The 21871-nt window shown below is 42.9% G+C and overlaps 1 pseudogene across 1 annotated transcript in view; it reads left to right on the top strand.

Annotated features, from left to right (window-relative positions):
* Positions 1–20410, top strand: part of LOC148543019 (enoyl-[acyl-carrier-protein] reductase, mitochondrial-like) — an 83786-nt pseudogene extending 63376 nt beyond the window's left edge. Inside the window, exons 6-10 of the transcript XR_015871270.1 lie at positions 1511–1613; positions 1805–1878; positions 16008–16068; positions 18757–18779; positions 19871–20410. The product of XR_015871270.1 is annotated as an enoyl-[acyl-carrier-protein] reductase, mitochondrial-like (transcript). The remainder of the gene's footprint in view (positions 1–1510; positions 1614–1804; positions 1879–16007; positions 16069–18756; positions 18780–19870) is intronic.
* Positions 20411–21871: the final 1461 nt, after the last annotated feature.

Genomic DNA, 21871 nt, shown 5'->3' with positions numbered 1-21871 from the left:
TTGCAGAGTGATTGAAAGGAAGTGACCATTTGGGGGTGGTGATGGGGGGTGGTCGGGTAAACGCAGGCGTGTCTGTGTGTTTGAACGCCGTTACAGGGGCATGCATAAATTGGCCACTGCAATGCCATACGCAGCTTGGGCTTTCTCTGCGTGCGATGAGGTTAGCAATTTCTGAGGAAGGTCAGCGCTTGTGCAAGTGTGCGTGAGGCTCCGATGGTACTCGATGTTACTAATGGTTTCGCAGACTTGCTACGTATTACGGATGTGTGTAAGGTAAAGTGGGCGTCCTTATGTTTGTCTGCAATGGCATTGCAATTGCAATCATTAGCATATTTTCACAGTAAGACTGCGTGCGTAATCGCAGTTGTGATCGCAATAGTGATACGTAATGAATCAGGACTGATTACTATCCTACCATAAAAAATAATAAAGCTACTGGACTTGCTTAAGACATGGATGTGTGAACAGTATGGAAATTTTAAGCACAGTTGTGAACTAAAAATATATAGGCTGATGATGAGTGAGACCTACCCAAGTTTGTGTAGTGTAAAACATGTAAATACCATTCTGTGCATGCCCAGAGATCTAGTCACACCCATATGCACCTATGCAGACTTGCATGCCTATGAGAATTGTACATGGGGAGGTAGGGAAGTGTGGATTAACATAAACCACTTACAGAGGGGCAGCCAGGTTGACAGGCTAGAGGGCGTGGAGTGGCAAAAATGGGCAATGCGGGTGAGAACGATTGAAAAATCATGGCGCCGCCATTGCTATACAATGGCATGATTACCAGGTTTGTAAAGCAGGGAGAGGGCAGTGATGATGCAGTTCAGCACAAATCATGTAATCGGCTGCCTGGACCGCCCATTTCACCCAGGAACTGGGTGGCACTGGGTGGCTGTGGTAAGGCTCTTGGAGACTTGGCTACTCTTCCGCCGTCTGGGAGAGCCACCCCAGATTCTGGAGCCTCGCAGATGTTCTGGAGGAGTAGGCAAGAATGCATTTAGGATGTGTTCATGTAAACGCAAACAGACACAGACCTGCACAGAGATGTATATACAGTTACCGTAAGATCATTACCGAGTGCATGAGGGCAGGTGCACATACACGTCAATGACAGTCGCCAACACTATCAAACTACTGAAAATGCACCACTGACAGATGCATTTCATTCTTCATCGTGTATTACAGTATTATGTTTTTGTTTTGTGTGTTTTAGCAATTTTTACTGTAAAAGACATGTTTTCTGATGTATTATGAAGATTTTCTAAGTTCTACACTGGTTTTAGTGCTTTTTAATAAATGGACTATTTGTTTCCAAGGTGTCTGTATGTTTCTTGCTCTCATTACAACAGAACATGTTAATAAGTGAATGTGGCATTACCAGTTATTCTGTTGTGTAATGTAATAGTTCTGTTCATGTCTTTGAGCAGGAAAGTGCCAATGTACAATTTGTTTTCAAGTATTAATTTTATTCTGTTTAACCAATTTTATTTGCACTTTGAAGGCCAAACGTCAATATACTGATAGAAAAGCTTGCGTCACTTGGAGCCAACTATGTTATTACAGAGGAGATGCTGGATAAATCAGAAATGGCAAATCTGTACAAGGTAGTCCTGTGTGAGCGTATTTCTCCCTGCACATTTTCTACATTCCATTTATGGTTGTAAAGCGTCTACTGTGGCTATAGTTTTGTTAATGCTTGTAGCTGGTAATTGGTAGTGACAGTATGAAGTAATTATCAATATACGGAGTATTGCAGTACACATCAAGCTGGTCATGCTTTGACATCTTTTCACAGGTGGTTGAAAAGCCTAAATTAGCACTGAACTGTGTAGGTGGAAGCAGTGCTGGAAAGCTTTTCCCCCATCTTAAGTAAGTATCATTTAAAGGAATATAAATTGTACATTGCATAAAAAAACAAATACAGAGTCCTGATTACTATTCTACCATAGGAAATAAAGTTAATGGACTTTCTTGATGCATGGATGAGTGAACAGAGTATGTACTGTAGGGACGTATTTATAATGGGTGCAGGCCCTGATGTCCGAGGGGGGAGGGTGCACACCCTGCACCCATATGTTTTAATACCTACCCCTCCGAAGTCCCGCGTCGGGTTGTAGCACTGAACAGAACACCTGAAAAATGCCCCCCACAGCCATCTTTCCAGGATTTTGCGCTTGCGCACTAGGGGAATCACCGGGAAAATGGCAACCGTGCCATTTTCCTGGTGGCCTGCGCACACTCTAGTGCCCAGAACCTACAGGTGCAGCGCTGAGTGCTGCTAGCCACAAGAGAGAGAGAGAAGGGGGCCCGGACAGATTTACTAAAGCTTCTAAAACAGACAGGTGGTAATGTTGCTCATAACAACCAATCAGATTCTAGCTATGATTTCTCTATTGCATTCTAGAAAATGCTACACAGAATCTGATTAGCTGCTATGGGTAAGATCACCACTTGTCTGTTTTAGAATCTTTAGTAAATATACCCCTACTAGTCTACCTTCTCCAGGAGGGGGCAGCCAGGTTGACAAGCTGGGGGCTGTGGAAATCACGTCATTTGCTGCCTGGACCGACCATTTCACCCAGGAACTAGGTGGCGCCAGGTGACTTCAGGCAGGCTCTGGGAGACTTGGCTACACTTCGGGCTGTCCAGGAAAGCTACCCAATATTCGGGATCCTCACCGACCTCTGGGAGAGTAGGTAAGAATGCAGTTAGGATGTGTTCATGTGAATGCAAACAGACACAGACCTGCACAGAGATGTATATACACCTACAGTAAGTCGTATCATTACAGAGTGCATGAGGGCAGGTGCACATACAGGTCAATGACAGTCACCTGCACTAGCAAGCGACTGAAAATGCACCACTGATAGATTACTTCATTCTTCATCGTGTATATATTATGTTTTTGTGTGTGTGTTTTAGCAATTTTTTCTGTAAAAGAGATGCATTATCTGATGTATTACGAAGATTTTCTAAGTTTTATTGAAGCCTAATAGTGAATGCATAATTTGTAAGCAAAGCAAATAGTTAAAAACATGGTAGTAATGTGACAGTGGCGCATTTGCTGTTAGTGCTGACCTGCCCACATTCAGAGCCGAATTAACGTTTGTGGAGGCACCGGGGCAACTAACTTGTGGGAGCCCCTACCAATAAAATTGTCAAGATATGCTGTCAATTTTATTAATAGAGATGTGTGGTTTGTTTTTTCTGAAATACAAACACACCCGAACTTAGGGGTTCCGAGTTCAGTTCTGTAGTCAGTTCAGAACTTGGATTTAAAAACTGAACTCGGGTTTTGGATTGCAAGTAAACAGGTCCAAATTACATGATTTTGGATTTTGTATCTATTTTCTATCAATATTTTTATCGATTTTTAAGGAATCCAGAAACAAGTCCAAACTGAAACACTTAACGGTGGTTTTGCCAAACCAAAACACGATGATTAATTAGAACCAAAACCAAAACACGAGGGTCTGCCTAAATCTCTAATATAATGTGTAGTGTGATAACTTGGGGTAATTAACTGGTAGATAGGTGTCAGTGGTGCAGTGTCTAAGGTGCTCAATCAGGTCCCACACATCTTTTTAGGTATAAATAAAAGAAAAGTGCTTTACTGTCAGCATACTGTAGAAAGAAAATAACAAATGCCTAGCCCCCTTTCAGGGCACTGACTCACTTCTTTGCCCCGGACTTCCTTTGGGCAGCTAGTCTGCAAATAAAGTCTCTGTCTGCTTCTCTGCAGGTCTATCTCTGGACTGACTCGACTTCCACTTGCTACACAAAGCACAGCTCAGTCCTGATGGCCTTCCCTGTCTCTTGCAGGTATAGGCTCTGGCTTCCTTAGCCTGCAGATTAGCTGTTTCAATGTCCTTCAATGTAGAGTCTGAATTTTTTGGTCCCCCTATTTTCTATCAATATTTTTATTGATTTTTAAGGAATCCAGAAACAAATCCAAACTGAAACACTTAACGGTGGTTTTACCAAACCAAAACACGATGATTAATTAGAACCAAAACACGAGGGTCTGCCTAAATCTCTAGTATAATGTGTAGTGTGATAACTTGGGGTAATTAACTGGTAGATGGGTGTCAGTGGTGCAGTGTCTAAGGTGCTCAATCAGGTCCCACACATCTTTTTAGGTATAAATAAAAGAAAAGTGCTTTACTGTCAGCATACTGTAGAAAGAAAATGACAAATGCCTAAACCCCTTTCAGGGCATTGACTCACTTCTTTGCCCCGGACTTCCTTTGGGCAGCTAGTCTGCAAATAAAGTCTCTGTCTGCTTCTCTGCAGGTCTATCACTGGACTGACTTGACTTCCACTTGCTACACAAAGCACAGCTCAGTCCTGATGGTCTTCCCTGTCTCTTACAGGTATAGGCTCTGGCTTCCTTAGCCTGCAGATTTGCTGCTTCAATGTCCTTCAATGTACAGTCTGAGTTTTTTGGTCCCCCCTGCCTCCTACAGGCCTTGACTCAGGCCCCCTGGCCCCCAATGGCCTCCAGGCACACTGGGCTCTGTAGCTGCCAGTCCTCCTTTGACTGATTCCAAATGCAGCCTGACTGTATGTCTGCTTCATTAGCCCTTACCTGAGCTCTCTCCATAAGGCAGCAATTAGGCATGTTCCCACACTCCCTTTCTACTCTATGTGTGGGGCAGGATAGATCCGCCCACACAATCTGCTGCTCATCAGTGCCATCTCTGGTGATCCTGTCACAGTAGATACTCCCAGCACCACAAAGCTGTTAAACTCTGTAGCCCCATTCCCAATTATGCCGAACAGAAACTCCAGTTCACGTATGCCCCAGTGCAACCTGCACTGGTATTTTAGCTATGTGAGGGGACCCCCAAGTGTGTGGGGGCTCATGACCAACCATCCTGCCTGCTTTGTTGCTAATCTGGCTCTGCACATCTTGCTATAGTTGCAACATTTGTTGCACTTGTTTTGTTTAGTGAATGCAATATATGCCTACAATTTGAGGTGCAATTTCTGCCAACTTAGTTTCAAAGTGGGACTTAAGAGAACAATGTAGCTGAGCAACAGAGATGAGTAAACCAACAACTGGCTATTGAGCTGAATAAAATATTTAATTTTTTCTTGTGTATTCTAATATTTTTTTAATTATATTTGAGTATGTTGTTATTATTATTAACTATTATTTATTAGGCGCCACACATTGTCTCAATTGCCCTACAAAAAAAACAGAATTACATACATAATGCAAAATATACAATAGAAAGACTTACTAATGCTTGAGAAGCAAACAATAATGGGTCACACAACAGCAATAAGGCTCTTACTACTAAGTGATTGAACAAACAGGATCAGAGTCACAAGGGAAGAATGGAGACAGGGGAGCAGATGTGCCCTGGTAACAGGGACAGTGCTAGGAGGAAAGAAATTAGGTTTTACAATCTACATGGGGAAATCGGAGCTAGGTGGGTGATCTGGGAGAGAGGGTAGGTGGATGAATTGAATGTAGTGATGGCTGATAGACTTATATAAAGTAGTGAGTCTTGAGGGCTTGTTTTAATGAGTAGAGGATGTCACAGAGCAAGGGAATGAGGGCCTGATTCAGACCCGCTCGCGAGCGCTATGCGCTCGCAAGCGGGTCGATGGTGGCCCAGTGCGCATGCGCATGATGGAGCCAGCTCCGTCGCGCGCATGCACGAGACCCGGATAGGGACGGGCAAACCGTCGCTCCGGGTCTCGTACCAAAGGGCGCATGCTGTCGATGTTGAGTGACAGCCTGCCCCCTTTGGTGGGTGGGATGGGGGCGTAGCTGCCCAGACGGAGGCATTCCCATGGGAATGCCTACCGTCTGGGGCCAGCCCCACTGACATCACAAGTGATGTCAGTGGGAGTGCTTTCGGCTCTCCCACAGCTATGCGAGTTACCCACAGCTATGCGAGTGGCCAGGAGGCCGCTCTAAAAAAAAAGAAGGACGGCACTGATTCAGAGCTAGTGCTCTGTCAGATCGTCCGGCTCTGAATCAGGCCCTGAGTTCCAAAGCAATGGGTGGCATGGGAGAAATTTTGGATTTGTGAGTGATAATATATGATCAAGGTGGAATTGAGACAGTGGTCAGTGGATGAACGGAGAGGGTAGGAGGGAGTGTGGACAAAAATGTGGTCAGATATATAGGAGGTAGAGGAGTAATTGAGGGCTATACATATGAGGGTGAGGAGTTGAAACTATTTTCTGTAGTGTATGGGAGCCAGCGAAGTACTTGGCAGATGGGGGAAGGCTGGTACAAATAGACATAGATGAACATGGCAGCAGCAATCCTGATGATTTGAAGTGAGAAGAGATGGAATGGGGAGAGATAAGTCAGAGGAGTGCCAGAGAGGAGAAGATTGCACTCAAGGTGGGAAATAACAAGAGCATGAATGAAAGTTTTGGTGGTGTCCATGGTGCGGAAAGGTCTGATTCTAGCAATGCTGAGGAAATTGTAAGAGTGTGAGATAGATCGAATGTGAGGTGTGAAGGAGAGAGAGAGGAGTCAGAGATGATGCCCAGGCAGTGGACTTGAGCGGCAGAGGTGAGTGTGGTGCTATCAAAAGATGATGAGAATGTGAGAGATGAGGGACTCCTGGATGGGGGGAAGCACAATAAATTCAGTTTTAGGCATATTGAGTTTGAGAAATCTCTGTGACACCCTGGAGGGGATGGCAGAAAGACAGTTAGAAACACAAGAGAGGATGGGGGAAGAGAGTTCAGGGGTGAAGAAGTAGATTTTTGTTTCATTAGCATATAGGTAGTGTTAGGAGGCCAAAGGAGTTGATGAGCAAAGAAGATGTAAAGAAAGTCGAGAAGTGGGACAAGAAAGGACTCCTATGAACAACAACAGGAAGAGGGAAAGGGGGTGGAAATCATCAGAGGAGGCTGAGAAGAAGTGACTAGTGAGGTAGGAGGACAACCAGTAGAGGACAGTGTTGCAGAGGCCAAAGGAGTGGGTGAAGGAGGAGAGGGTTATTTATAGTATCAAGGGCTGCAGACATGTCCAGGAGGATGAGTAGAAAGAACCGACCTTTGGATTTAGCAATAAGAAGATCATTAGGGATTTTGGTGCAGGCCATTTGTGTGAAATGGAGGAATCAGCAGCCATACTGGAGTCAAGTAGGCAGTGGAAGGTTAGGAAAGAGGTCAGGTGATTATAGATAAGACTCTCAAGAAACTTAGAGGCAAAGGGAAGAAGAAGGATAGGGTGGCAGTTGGAGAGAGACTCAGGCTCAACATAGTGTTTTTAATGATGGGTATGACAAGAGTATGCTTGAAGGAGGAGGAGAAAATGTCCAATGAGAGGGACTAAATGAGTAGGTGAGAGAGGTGGGAGCAGGCATTAGGAGAGAGGGAGTTTTGAAGGTTCAAGGGACTGGGGTCAAGAAGGCAGGTGGAGGGGAGAGAGAACATTTTTGGAGGAAGCAAGTGAGTTTGGAGTGCCAAGGTTGGAGTGAGGATTGATGAAGACTTTTAGTGACAGCTGGGGCAATAAAATCCAAGGCAGATGTAAGAGTGGAATTGAAAAGGGAAAGAGCCATGTCAGGGCAAGTCAATGTGGAGATAGGGGAGATAAGTATGTCAAGTAAGGAAGAAATCCATTCTGAGTCAAGTGTGCATATGCTGAAGTTGGACTTGGAAGGAGGAGGGGACAGGGAAAGGGAAAGGCTAAAGGAGGGAGATGATGGCCTGAAAGAGGGAATAGAGAACTGGTGAAGTCAGTGATTTCACAGCAGTGGTAAAAATTACATCAAGAGAGTGACCACCGGTATGTGAAGGTGAGGAGGTCCATTGGGTAAGTCCAAAAGAGCAAGAGAGGGAAAGGACTTTGGAGGCAGTAGCATTCATGGGACTGTCAATGGGAATATTGAAGTCAACCAGAATTAGGGAAGGAAGGTCTTTGTAAGAAAGTGAGTGAGTAAAGCAGTAAAGTTATTAATGAAGGGACCAGGGGCGGTGGTACAGTAGATTATCACCACCCAAAGAAGAACAGGGTTGAACAGACTGAAATAGTGAACCTCAAAGGAGGAAATGGACAAAGTGAAATCTGGTGGTAGAATCCGAAAGGAGCAGCTGAGAGAGAAAAGGACTCAGGTTTGTGAGAGATTGACAGACACCTGAAAGAGAACAGAAGGACAAAGTGGTGTAAATTGGGTTCAGCCATGTTTCATTTGAAGGAGTTGGAGATAAAATAGTCATGGATGGGATCCAGTTTGTTACAAATGGACTTGGCCTTCCAGAGGGCAAAATAGAAGGGATGGATTGGAAAGAGGAGATGTGGATGAGTTGTCAGGATGACTGGAATGCAACACTATGCCTGGGATAGAAGCAGGTGGAACTAGAGCAGGAAAGTGTGGGAATATGACGAGCTGTATGTGCAGAAGGAAGAGAGGGAGGAGTAAGGGTGTAAGGGTGGAGATTGGGGGAAGATCACTGGAGAGGGCAGAGCTGATGAAGGCAGGGCAGGACAATAAGTAGGAGGATGCTGGAGCAGGAATATTGCTGCCTGTATGATTGGGACCACAGGAGGAGTCAGGAAAGGAACCAGAACTCAGGTTAAGGAAGAAGGCCTAAGCTGTTGCATCAATTAGCAGGGGGGACTAAGGAGTAGAGAGATATGGAGCAGCAGTGAGTAGAGTAGAAGACCGGGAGACAGGATATTATTACTATACAGCTATTACATAGACACATCAATTTTATCAGTTTTACACATGTAAAAAACTTTATTTGCAACAGGAATTTACATGTACTTAAAGCAAATTAAGAGCTCATAGACTGAAGAAAAAACGAATGCCTAAAATCCTTTAAAAACAATCTACAAAGTGATTTTTTTATTTGCCTAAAATAAAAGACAAAAGAACAAGCTGCAATAGTTATCGACTGTTGTAAGATTATAAAGAAACATAACATTTTTATGAACGCCATCATGTTACTCATTCAGTGGTTTAGATGACATTCATGGTAGCTACCTAAGTTCACCTAATGTCAATGCTGGCCCTGAGTCAGACTTACTGTACTTCAGTTTGTTTGCATTATCCTGCTTTTTTAAATACGTCCCAGGATTTTATTTGGCTTTGCAACCACTGCCTGAATGCTGCTACTCACCTTTTAGTTAAGTATTATTTCACAGTTCTTTTCCATCTCTATTTTCCCAATCATATTCCATTTAATCTGTAGGTAGTGTGATAGGATCATTGGTAAAGTGGTCTGTGGCAGGTACATTTGTCCCAGATTCCTGTCTTATGTGTTTTAAACCCCCAGGAGAAAGTCTGCAGTATAGCAGGCTTGAGTTTCGGCTTTTTGAAAAGCCGGTTTGGGACCTGGGGGTTGTGGGTGAGAGGAGAGGGAGGGCTCCACCCACGGCCACTCCAGGTTTTGGTTCTCGCAGCCTGGTAACAGGCTTGTTAGTTTTCCACCTGAGAGTGGCCAATATAAGCCTAGTTTGTTTAGGGCTGATTGTCTCACCTGGGAGAGCAGACAGGGAGTTTGCTCAGAGACACTTGAAAACCTATCCGTGAGTGTTGTGCTGTGCTTTTTGTTGCTGGTGAGGGCATTAGGCCCTGCCAGGTTCTGGTAGTGAGGGAACCACTTGTGAAGTTAGTGCCCCGACAGGGCTAGGATTTACGTTTATGTTTTCTTTGTGTTATTTCTGACATTGCACAATAAAGACTGGCGCCGACCAGCTTGTACTTGCATCCAGTCTGGCGTACTGTTTCCCAGCTGCTGTGTGTGAAAGGAAGGAGTCCTCTACCCAGGAGAGGGACCCCCTAACCTAACTGTGTCACAATATGGTGGAGAATGCGGGCAACCACACACACTAAAGTTGCAGCAAGAGGAAAACTTTCCATTTAAAAATTAAAGGGACAGACACCCAATTTGTGACTGTGGAAATAACACTGTGTCCTTGGAGTCCCATAGAGGAAGCGTCAGCCAATGCTCAGAGAGGCAAGGTTCAGCTTCCAACCTACACCCCAGGACAAAATGGAGGACATTATTAAGGCCTTGCTCCAAGCTACAGCAGCTCAGCAGGAATCTACCAGGGCTCAGAAGGAAGCTACAGCAGCTCAGCAGGAGACTAACAGACTTCAACAGGTCTCCATTGAGGAAACCCGCCAGGCCTTAGCGGAAAACAGCCAGGCCATAAGAGAGGTGGTACAGACGCTGGTCGCCCGGCCCAGAGGTGTGGCTACTGGTCCTCCCACCCCCACTCACTCCGTACGAGCCAGTCACTTCCTTCAAAAGATGACTTCGGGCGATGATGTGGAGGCCTATCTCGCCGCATTTGAAAGAACGGCCGAAAGGGAGAGTTGGCCTAAGGAGCAGTGGGCAAGTCTGGTGGCACCTTTTTTGTCTGGGGAGCCACAAAAAGCATATTTCGACTTATGCCTGGCTGATGCCAAGGACTATAAAAAACTAAAACAGGAGATCCTAACTCGCTTGGGAGTCACCACCTCCACGTTCACAGATGCATTACCTCATCCATCTGTCCTCCAAATGGCTACAGCCCGAGACGCTGACGGGACCACAGATCGTGGAAAGGGTCGTGATGGACCGGTACCTGCGATCATTACCTGTAACTCTGCGCAAGTGGGTGAGCAATGCAGACCCTAAGTCCGCGGACCAGTTGGTCGAGCTGGTGGAGAGGTACGTGGTGGCTGAGGAGCTGATGAGTATGCCCCACCGAGCCCAGATGGCGCACCGGCGAACTCCCACAGACACTGGTAAGACTGTTCCAGGGGAGAAGGGTGCTGGGCAGTAGGATGTACCTAAGACTGAGGGTGTAGAACCTGGAGACTGGACTGCCAGGCCAGGAAGGTTCTTGCCCCATAAATGACTAGACATTAATATGACTCAGTGTTTCCGATGTGGTGGCTTCGGCCATATTGCCGCTAATTGTTCACTTACAACTGAACCTATGCAATGTGATACTGCTCATGTCTACCGCAGGGGGTCTTTCTTTGCACAGACAGCCTGTACGGCTGACCGGCAGGCTGAGACTGATAAGCACATGTGTGTACTCACTGTAGATGGCAACCGAGTAGAGGCACTGTTAGACTCTGGTAGCTTGGTGACACTTATAAAAGCTGAGCTGGTGAACCCCTTGAGGCATACAGGGAAAACTGTTGGTGTGACCTGCATACATGGGGATACTCGATATTATGTTACGGCCGAGGTGAACATCGAGACACCATGTGGCTCTGCTATAGTTTCTGTGGATTTGGTGCATGGTCTGGTGTACGATGCAATATTGGGGAGAGACTTTGCTCACTTCTGGAAGTTGTGGGAAAGCCGTTTTGTTCCAGAGGTGAACAACCCCGATCCATTTGAGAAGGTTGTCGACGTAGTGGAGGAGGGAGTTTCTTCTGAGTCAGAGTCATTCCCTTTTTCTACTATGGTTGGCGAACTAGAGAATGCGGAACGTGACGGTGGTCCGCCAACTGATGTGCCTCCCATTGAGGTGGGAAGTGTTGTTGGGCCAAGTGATCGTCTGCCTGATTTAGAGGTCAGAAGAGAGGTCTTTGCCGTGGAGCAGTTGAATGACCCTACTTTGGTAAAAGCCATGGAGAATGTAAAAGTAGTTGATGGTAAACCCATAGACCCTGATAGTACTTTGTCCTATCCCCACATGGCAATATGTCAGGATTTGTTATATCAGGTGACTAAGAAGGGGGAAGATATTGTGGAACAACTAATAGTTCCCAAAGCCTACAGAAGAACAGTGTTGGATCTGGCCCATGGTCATATAATGGCAGGCCATCTAGGGGTAGAGAAAACCACTGAGCGAATAATGCAGAGGTTTTTCTGGCCCGGGCTTCATAAAGAGGTGTCTGACTTTTGCGCATCCTGCCCTGAGTGTCAGTATCATGCTCCCAGGCCACATTTTAAGGGTCCACTAGTTCCATTGCCTATTATAGAGGTGCCGTTTGAAAGAATAGCGATGGATTTGGTTGGACCCTTAATGAAGTCTGCCAGGGGACACCAGTATATTCTGGTCATAATGGATTACACTACCAGGTACCCGGAAGCGATCCCGTTGCGCAATACGTCAACCAAGACCATTGCCAGAGAGCTAGTTCATGTCTTTAGCAGGCTGGGTATACCCAAGGAGATACTAACTGACCAGGGTACACCATTTATGTCAAAAGTCATGAAAGAGTTATGTCGCCTGTTCAAAATTGAACAGTTAAGAACTTCAGTTTATCACCCCCAAACTGATGGGCTGGTCGAGAGGTTTAACAAGACGTTAAAACACATGCTTAGGAAAGTGGTCGACAAAGATGGTAGGGATTGGGATTACTTATTGCCGTATTTATTGTTGGCCATAAGAGAAGTTCCCCAGTCCTCCACCGGGTTTTCACCCTTCGACTTGTTGTATGGGAGACACCCAAGGGTGTTACTAGACATTGCCAAAGAGACATGGGAGGGGCAGTCTAGTCCTTACAAAACCGTGATTGAGTATGTTTCTCAAATGCAGGAGAGAATTGCTGCGGTAGTGCCGATAGTGAGAGAGCACCTGGAACAGGCTCAACAGGCACAGCAGAGGGTATACAACCGCAATGCTCAGTTACGCAGCTTTGCTCCTGGGGACAGAGTGTTAGTATTGGTTCCCACTGTGGAAAATAAACTTTTGTCTAAATGGCAAGGGCCCTTTGAAATCTTAGAAAGAGTGGGGCAGGTCAATTACAATGTTTACCAGCCGGGGAAAAGAAAGCCGGAACAGATATACCATATAAATCTGTTAAAGCCCTGGAAAGATAGAACGGCACTGTTGGCTGTCCGAGCCCCTCCAGTAAATCCAGGGCCCTTAGTTCCCGAAGTGACAGTGGCAAAAACCCTGTCGGCAATTCAACAACAAGAGGTCAAGGAGTTTCTGATCAGAAATAGGGTGCTGTTCTCTGACGTACCTGGGAAAACCTCGGTCATTAAACATGACATCATCACTGACCCAGGGGTTAAAGTTAATCTAAAGCCCTATAGGTTGCCAGAAGCACAAAGAGAATCGGTGTCGAAAGAAATTAAAAATATGCTAGAGTTAGGGGTTATTGAAGAATCACATAGTGAATGGTCAAGTCCCATTGTGTGATTCCAAAGCCCGACGGGAGTGTGCGTTTCTGCAATGACTTCCGAAAGTTGAACAGTGTTTCAAAATTCGATGCCTACCCGATGCCAAGAGTGGATGAATTGATTGAGAGACTAGGGACGGCAAGGTATTTAACCACTCTTGACCTAACCAAAGGGTATTGGCAAGTACCGTTAACCGAGAGCGCCAAACAAAAGACAGCTTTTTCAGCGCCAGAGGGCTTGTTTCAGTACAAAATGTTGCCCTTCGGGCTACATGGGGCACCTGCTACCTTCCAAAGAATGATAGACAGGATTCTAAGGCCCCATAGACGGTATGCGGCTGCTTATCTGGATGATGTGGTCATTCATAGTCCTGAATGGCAGTCTCACTTACCCAGGGTACAAGCAGTTTTGGACTCCATCTATAAGGCAGGTTTGACAGCCAACCCAAAAAAGTGTTGTCTAGGCATGGAGGAAGTAAAATATCTGGGATACACCATTGGCAGAGGTCTGATAAAGCCTCAGCTCAATAAAGTTGATGCCATACAAAACTGGCCATGGCCTCTGAATAAGAAGCAGGTGAGAGCCTTCTTGGGAATTACGGGGTACTACAGGAGGTTTATACCCAACTTTGCCACCATGGCAGTCCCACTGACTGACCTGACCAAAGGCAAACAAAAAGTCATGGTAGAATGGAGTCCTGAGGCGGAGAAAGCTTTTCAGGAGTTGAAAGTAGCGTTGTGTTCCCAACCAGTCCTGATGACTCCTAATTTTGACAGGGAATTCATAGTACAAATCGATGCATCAGAAGTAGGTATAGGAGCGGTCCTGTCCCAGAACAAGGAGGGAGAGGAACACCCTATTTTCTATCTAAGTAGAAAGTTGAATGTACATGAGAGAAACTATGCCACAGTGGAGAAGGAGGCGTTGGCCATAAAGTGGGCGTTAGAGGCTCTCAGGTACTACTTGGTCAGAAGAAAGTTCAAATTGATCACTGACCATGCCCCTTTGAAGTGGATGTCTGAAAATAAGGACAGTAATGCGAGAATTACGAGATGGTTCTTGGCGTTACAAACTTTTAAATTTTCAGTGGAACACAGGCCAGGAAGCCAGCTGCCAATGCTGACGCGTTGTCACGCGTTCATTGTTTGGGGGCTTCAGTTGTTCCGCCCCACAGGTCGAAACAAAGGGGGGGGATATGTGATAGGATCATTGGTAAAGTGGTCTGTGGCAGGTACATTTGTCCCAGATTCCTGTCTTATGTGTTTTAAACCCCCAGGAGAAAGTCTGCAGTATAGCAGGCTTGAGTTTCGGCTTTTTGAAAAGCCGGTTTGGGACCTGGGGGTTGTGGGTGAGAGGAGAGGGAGGGCTCCACCCACGGCCACTCCAGGTTTTGGTTCACGCAGCCTGGTAACAGGCTTGTTAGTTTTCCACCTGAGAGTGGCCTATATAAGCCTAGTTTGTTTAGGGCTGATTGTCTCACCTGGGAGAGCAGACAGGGAGTTTGCTCAGAGACACTTGAAAACCTATCCGTGAGTGTTGTGCTGTGCTTTTTGCTGCTGGTGAGGGCATTAGGCCCTGCCAGGTTCTGGTAGTGAGGGAACCACCTGTGAAGTTAGTGCCCCGACAGGGCTAGGATTTACGTTTATGTTTTCTTTGTGTTATTTCTGACATTGCACAATAAAGACTGGCGCCGACCAGCTTGTACTTGCATCCAGTCTGGCGTACTGTTTCCCAGCTGCTGTGTGTGAGAGGAAGGAGTCCTCTACCCAGGAGAGGGACCCCCTAACCAAACTGTGTCACAGTAGTAATATAGATATAAAAATTGTCTAGGTGGCTAACCTGACATTTTTTTACATCAAATTTAATCTCCATTCCACTGCATTTGTTTTTTATTAAAGTCACATTACCAGCTACACTCTATCTTTCTTTGTTGGACCCTCTGCCCTATATGGAACCAGATGTTCCTCCAATGCTATGATACAGAACAGGCAAATATGAAAAGAGCAATATGTTTAAATAGTGGCTGAGTGGTGTAATCAGATGGACCAATCCCTTCATAGCAGCATGTGATTGGTCCTCTAGCTCACAGTCTCCTTCCTTGATTTTGGTCGGAAGGTTGTCATAGAACCAGAGGCGGCCAAGGAACTGAAAATCCTATCAGGGTACAATGTACCAACTCAGAAGAGAAGAGTGTGGTGTGGGTAGCAACTGTACCATTCAATGGCTTTAGTTCTGCCCCTGCTCACAGCTACAAATGCAGCTAATTGTACTTCTACCATTCATAAAAATAAAGTGGGGAACAGAATCAGTTATTGTCTGTTTTTTATTTATTTGTAACCCTCCCTCCCCAAAATAATTTTCTCTTATTTTTAATATTGCAATGCATTTACTATTGTTCAGTAGTAAGAATTCCTGAGTAAATCCCTTTCAATCCCAAGTTTCAAGATAACAGTATGTAGAAAATTCCATGGTACTGTATACTTTTGTAGCCACATCAAAAATGTAGTTTATTTACTACTCTACTGCTCTGATGATGTAATGTGAGTTCTCTGATCTGCCCATCTCTCACCTCTGCAAAAGCTGCTGCACCAATGCAAGAGCCTGAGCGAGGGGTCAAAAGCCGCCATGTGATGTCACAAAAATAAACATTGTTTCCCTTTCCATTGCAAAGCATTACTTGGCCTTAAATAACTCCCAATCAAGTTCATTAAGTCAATTTTTTATACCATAGTTTTATTGTTCTAATTTAAAACAAAAATTAGTATAAAGGGATGAGTCCAGCATAATATTATTTTTTTTATTATTTTTTATAAAAGAGCCAGAATATCAAAATCTTCATAAGTAATTTGGTTTGAAATAAACAGAGGTATTTCATGTTAGTAAAAAATATGTGACAAAATATGTTCAAATGTTTCCGTTTTCTTCTTTTTTAGGGATGGGAGCATTATGGTTACATATGGTGGAATGTCAAGAAAGCCAACGCCTCTACCTGCTGTAAGTGTCTAAATGTAAAAATTGTTCAGCAATGTTCTGATCCAGTGTGTGTCGCATCTAATCATGAGGAATTTCATCCTTGTATGTAGGGTGGGATTAATGGCCATATGGGCCTGGGGCTGCAATTGCTGAAGGAGCTAGTATGAGAAGCAGAGGGATTATGACCAGTGCTGTCTGGGTGTTGCCAGTACCATGTACTGTATGCATGTACACCTCCTATACTATGACCACGCAGGTGCAGATGGACTCTTAGGTCATAAATCTAGACATACTCAAACCGCACAGCACAGGTCTTATCGGAAGAGCTGTCCTTTGCGGTTTTAATTGCAAATCTACTTGTATACAGTGTTAAGAAATGCTGCTATTATTGGGGTAAGTGGCAGGATGCATTCAGAAGGCGATGCTTGATACAGCTTACCCTAAATTTGAAACGGTAGCAAATTATTTTGTGTGTGTGTAAAGTAGCCTATAATGGTGTTAGCTACCAGAGAAAAGATTGGAAAATTTGGCATTTTAGCAGCCCCCTTAGAAACCTATGGGGACTGCTTTTGCAGTCAAAAATGGGATCACAGCAGATATCTCCAATATTTGCTTCTGTCTGGGGATGCTTAATATTTGCGGGTGTTTTGGGGGGATATCCCGCAATTATTTTTTTATATATATGTACCTTGTTGTGCTTAGTAATTCTAATAAATATTGTTTTCTCTAGAGGGAATTCATTTAGCCCCGATAATTTTTTCAGGGAGAAAATCAGGACTTTTTTGCATATTTTAACTCAGGCAATTCAATTAGAGCCCATACAAAAAAAATATCAGTATTTTGGTGAATACACATATGTCCATGAACTTATCACAGATTCTGTGTGTTTTTGCTGCCGGCTTCCCTAAAACAGGTTCATTGTCTGAGATTGTTTTCAGAGCCTGCTGAGGTCCAGAAAAAAAAATCCCCAATAAGTTCTGCCGGCGGCCACGCTGCGTGGCTAATTGGATTGCCCCTGGGGGTTAATTACTGTGCGGTAAATTACTGCAGCTAATTGAATTCCCTCCTATATGGATGTGAATACCTTGGCACATTGGTTGGTGCAATGACTCACACCTATTGGTTCAGGTAGTCTACACCAAGGAGAAATTGCCCACAGTAAATTATTTCCATGCTGCAAATTACTATTCTTATAAATAGTATATAACATCATGATTATACTGTATGGATTGCTTTACAGAAGATAAGACATATCAGAATACTGTAATTTGTGCACATTACAGCAACATAAGTTCAGTTGTATCAAATATATTTTCTAATAATAAAACAGCAGACCTGATATGTATTGCTTTAGGCTTACTGTAATATAAAGGATTAGAGCAAATCAATTTATACCTGACAGCAACAGTGGTAATCTATTTCAGTATGAACTACTGTATAAAAACCTGTACAAGATAAACACAATAATATAAAAACACAAACTGTCAGTATTAAAATATGAGAGACAAGATACGTACTCAGGCTATGCTCTGCAAACTGCCTTATGTCACCGTTACAAATAGATGTGAACTGTGTTTTAACAATTATGAAAAGCTGTTTAAAAATGGTAAATCCTTTCCTTAAACGTCTTATTTACAAATGTGTTAATCACAACGTAGCATATTCCATTGCACTTGCTTCTTTACCAGCAATACATGTCATCTTACTTTCATTATACTCACGATGATGTTTATTTAATTTGGAATGTAAGCTAGAAATCCTGTGAAACCATACATAGATTCTGGCAAAAATAAAATTCTAATTTATTATCTCTATAATGTCTAAATCCTCACAGATATCTCTAGCATTCACTAAACTTTCAACAGTAATGGCTTCACATATCCGGACAATTACATTTGGCAATTTAACAATCTCAGAGAATCTTCCTCGGGACACCTCTTATTGTATGCATTTTTCCTGTTTTTTGTTCGATTTCTGCAGTAATTCATCTATTATTACTCCAAATAGAGGCAATAATTGATGTTAATATCAGGCACAAAAACTGAATATTTAATAAAATTGGTCTAAGAACCATATTTAACTACTAGGTGCAGAATCTTATAAATAAACTGTTGAAAAATATTATAACGACAAGTTTTACATTTGTGTATTCCATTTTCCAATATTGTACAATGTATTTTATACTCTCTAATCATAGCGGCTAACATTCTGCAATGTATATATACAGTATATGGTCCAAAATATAAAGAAGAAACAACAAAGAAACCCCAATGATGCTCCCAAATGATGACTATCCCTAAAAAACTTAAGAACTTCCGAAACCCAGCAATCTCTCTTAGAAAAATGTGGAACTAAAAGAATCCTCTACATTCCAGAAACAAAAAGGAAAGAACGGAAAACCGTCATTTGAAAACTTCTATAGAGACTGAATTTTTATATTATTAATCTGTATATTAGTTACAATATTAGTCCAGCTATACACAATTCATAAACATTAGTCCAGTTATACACAATTCATAAACATTCCTAATATATGCATCTATGCAATTTTATATTTATATTTTTCATTATATATTTTTTAACAATATATGCTTGGTCTAAAAACTACTATATATGGAAACTTACATAACATTAATAAGGGAATGATTTTAATACAACACCCATGTTAGGACCATATTCTAATACTGTCCTTTTATTTTTGGAGTTTAGATTAATTTGAAGAAATTACGAATGTAAGCCCGTTTTAAAGTGTGGGCAAGTAATCCACAGGATGTATTGGAGAAGGGCGGAAGTATCGCCTCATACAGCAGAAGGGCGGAAGAACATTAATATAGGAGTACGCGGAGGAAGGGCGGAAGTGACGCCCTACAACGCGATCAGCTGAAAACACATGCCCAGAAAATGAAGTTGACGCACAACGTTAGGAAACACGGGGGACACGTGACAGAGTCGCCGCGCGCCTTGGACTCACATGGAGAGGACGTGCCGGATATGATGTACCTCAGTGAGGGCGGAAGTAACGCCGAGAAGGGCGGAAGTAGCCCTATTGACGACTTTAGGAAAAACTTGAAAATATGCGCAAAAACAGTTTTTAAACACTAATCACTGGTACAAACTAGATAGAACAGAAGAAGCACTAAAAAACTATAGCTGTACTGATAAATGGTCCTTCACAGGTGCGCTCCTGTATACAGGAAGTGATGCGGATACCTGACCTTGGTTGAACCCCTAAAGGGGTATAAATATCTGACCACTACACCTATACACTATCCCCTTGATGAAGTCATAGTACGAAACGCGTTGGGGGTGACTGCTACCTGTCTCATGAACTTCTGAGAGAATTAACTTTTCTACGCACTCAGATAAGCTGCTATTGTTTACAACCTATTTTCTCTTTTAAACTATTTTTGCTGCCTTTTTTTACTTCTATGTTGGTTCATTTAAATTTTAATCCTTGTCTTTAAAATACATTTTCTTGATTTTTATCTTATTTGCATTGGCACTTTCATCCTAAGTGATCTCAGTTTATAGGGCTGTATTTGTCACAGAACCTCAACTGTTTACATAACTAATTATTTATTTATTTATTGATAACGCACAGGCACTTTTTTACTATCTTTGTTTTTCTGACTAATTATTGTACGTCATGAACTTACGTTGATTGCACTAGACACTTTATATCCAGGTTTTGTTGTTGTTTTTATTATTCATAGATTAATATCTATTTTACTGAGCATACTTGTCGCTGAAGGGTCAATTCTAATTCTGTTTATATATATATATATATGTTTATATCATAGTTGCCGAGTTCCTGGCTATGATGATACGATTCAGCGCAAATAAATATATTTATTTTTTTATGTATACTACTACACACATATATGGTTTTTTTCATCTTAATAGATCTAACAAAACTGACCACGATGGTGTCAGACTTATTGGACATGGTAAGAAGAGGACAATTATTGGAACCCTTCTGCACACAAGTGCCATTCCATGACTACAATGAAGCACTACAAGCTAGTATGGATACTTACAGCACCAAGCATGTACTAATAATGAAATTACATAATCAGGAGATATCCTAAGACATGAAATGAAAAAGGTCACCCCTGTATATCTGCTAAGAGTTGACTCTTCAGGTCAGGATTTGAGCTTCAGTTATTGCAGAGCTGCCACAGTTTGCAATAGGATGGTCAAAATATGCTATAAAACACACTGGAGTTTAATTTCCATATATATGTATTGTCAATAATACTGTTGTATAGTGTTTATTAATTGTGTCATATAACTTTGTGAAATTGTTCAATGATCAATTGATGAATTATTTACTTGTACCTTTTATTAGAAAAGTGTCACTTATTCTGCCAATGTCACTGATACTGTATACTGAAGTTGTATTACTTGTATTAAAAACATATCTTATATAACAGAAACACAAGTCTGGTTGATCAAAAAGGTTAGTAATTAGTATATTAATTGAAACAGTATGCTAAAAGCGTTGTTGAGGATCTGTAGAAAGCTAAAACACAAGAAACTGGACTGGTAAAAGTGTGTACATCCTTAGCTAGTCCCACCCCTAAGGATTGTCATTTACATTGGGCTCTTCAGTGCAGAGTTTATTGCTTTAATAATGGGCAACCACAATAGGTGGGTAGGAGGGGCAAACAATCAGCTCCAGCAGTGCAGGGTCTCTTCCTAGTCACGCTGCAGTCACCTATTTAGAGTCAGACTAGCCTATGGATAGGCAGCACTTATAGAGCAATTTTCTCTATAAAAGTAGATTTTCACACAAAAGGTTATTGTCTTACATTTATTGGACTGATTCGGAGTTGTACGAAGCCTGATTGTTCTGTACTGCACATTTTCAGATCTCCCTCTGCAAGATAGCTCGCAGTGGCCGAACACCACAGCCTGATTGCATCCGCTTCATTTTCTGGACATTCTGGAGCAAGTGGCTACATTATTGTATACAGCTTTACTTGATTCAGCTGCGTGAAAACAACGACCATCCTAAATCACCTGAGAGACTGATCCGACACAGCAGCTTGGCCTCCCGGACTTTCCGATTACATTGCGTGTTTTTGGAGAAAAGTGTTTTCGAGCACGACTGCTTTTCGCATAATTCAATTCCAAAGGACACGAAAACAGGACCCGGCGAACTCAAACAGGCGATAAGTGCTGTTAGTTTTGGGGAAATCATCCTGACACCCCCCAAAAGATGCACTGACATTGGGGTCACTATAGATATCCCTGAATAGCCCTGTTGAAGGTATTTGGGGTACTTAAATGATCTCAATAGCTGCTATTTAGCGTCTTTGCATAAGTGGTAAAAAATAGCATTTTGCATTATTTTTTGGTGAAAATAAGTAGTCCCAACAAAATTGGGGTAATTAAAATAGGTGCAAGCATATTTTACAGTTGTTAAAGTGAAGTTTTATAAAATGTAAAAAATCCACCTGCCGCAAGCACCTGCAATCAAAAAAATACCTGGGTGCATACTTGGGGACCCCCCCATGAGTCTATTTCGCTAGTTTTTAAACTTTGTCCCCCAACTTTGTTTTTTATCGCCTCCAAAACGAAAGTACTTTTTTGGGGTGTTCTAAATTTTTTTTTTTTACGCAGTTTACCTTTGGGGGACTGTCCAAAGGGTGCTGGGGGGGTGTTTTCAGAAGTGTGCGCCCCAAAACCGCAATTCTGCACTTGACTTTCCGCACCGGCGAAAAGTCTTTGGAATTGAATGCGGGGATAAGTTTTCAGCTGGCGAACTGACATCAACGGCGAGAACTTTTCGCCAGAATCGGCTTATCGCGGCTAATTGATT

The sequence above is a fragment of the Taudactylus pleione genome, unplaced genomic scaffold (genome assembly GCF_031769625.1).
Source record: "Taudactylus pleione unplaced genomic scaffold, aTauple2 ptg000006l, whole genome shotgun sequence".
Taxonomy (NCBI): domain Eukaryota; kingdom Metazoa; phylum Chordata; class Amphibia; order Anura; family Myobatrachidae; genus Taudactylus; species Taudactylus pleione.
The sequence above is the reverse complement of the archived record's forward strand: the minus strand, read 5'-3'. Positions and strand labels throughout refer to the sequence as shown.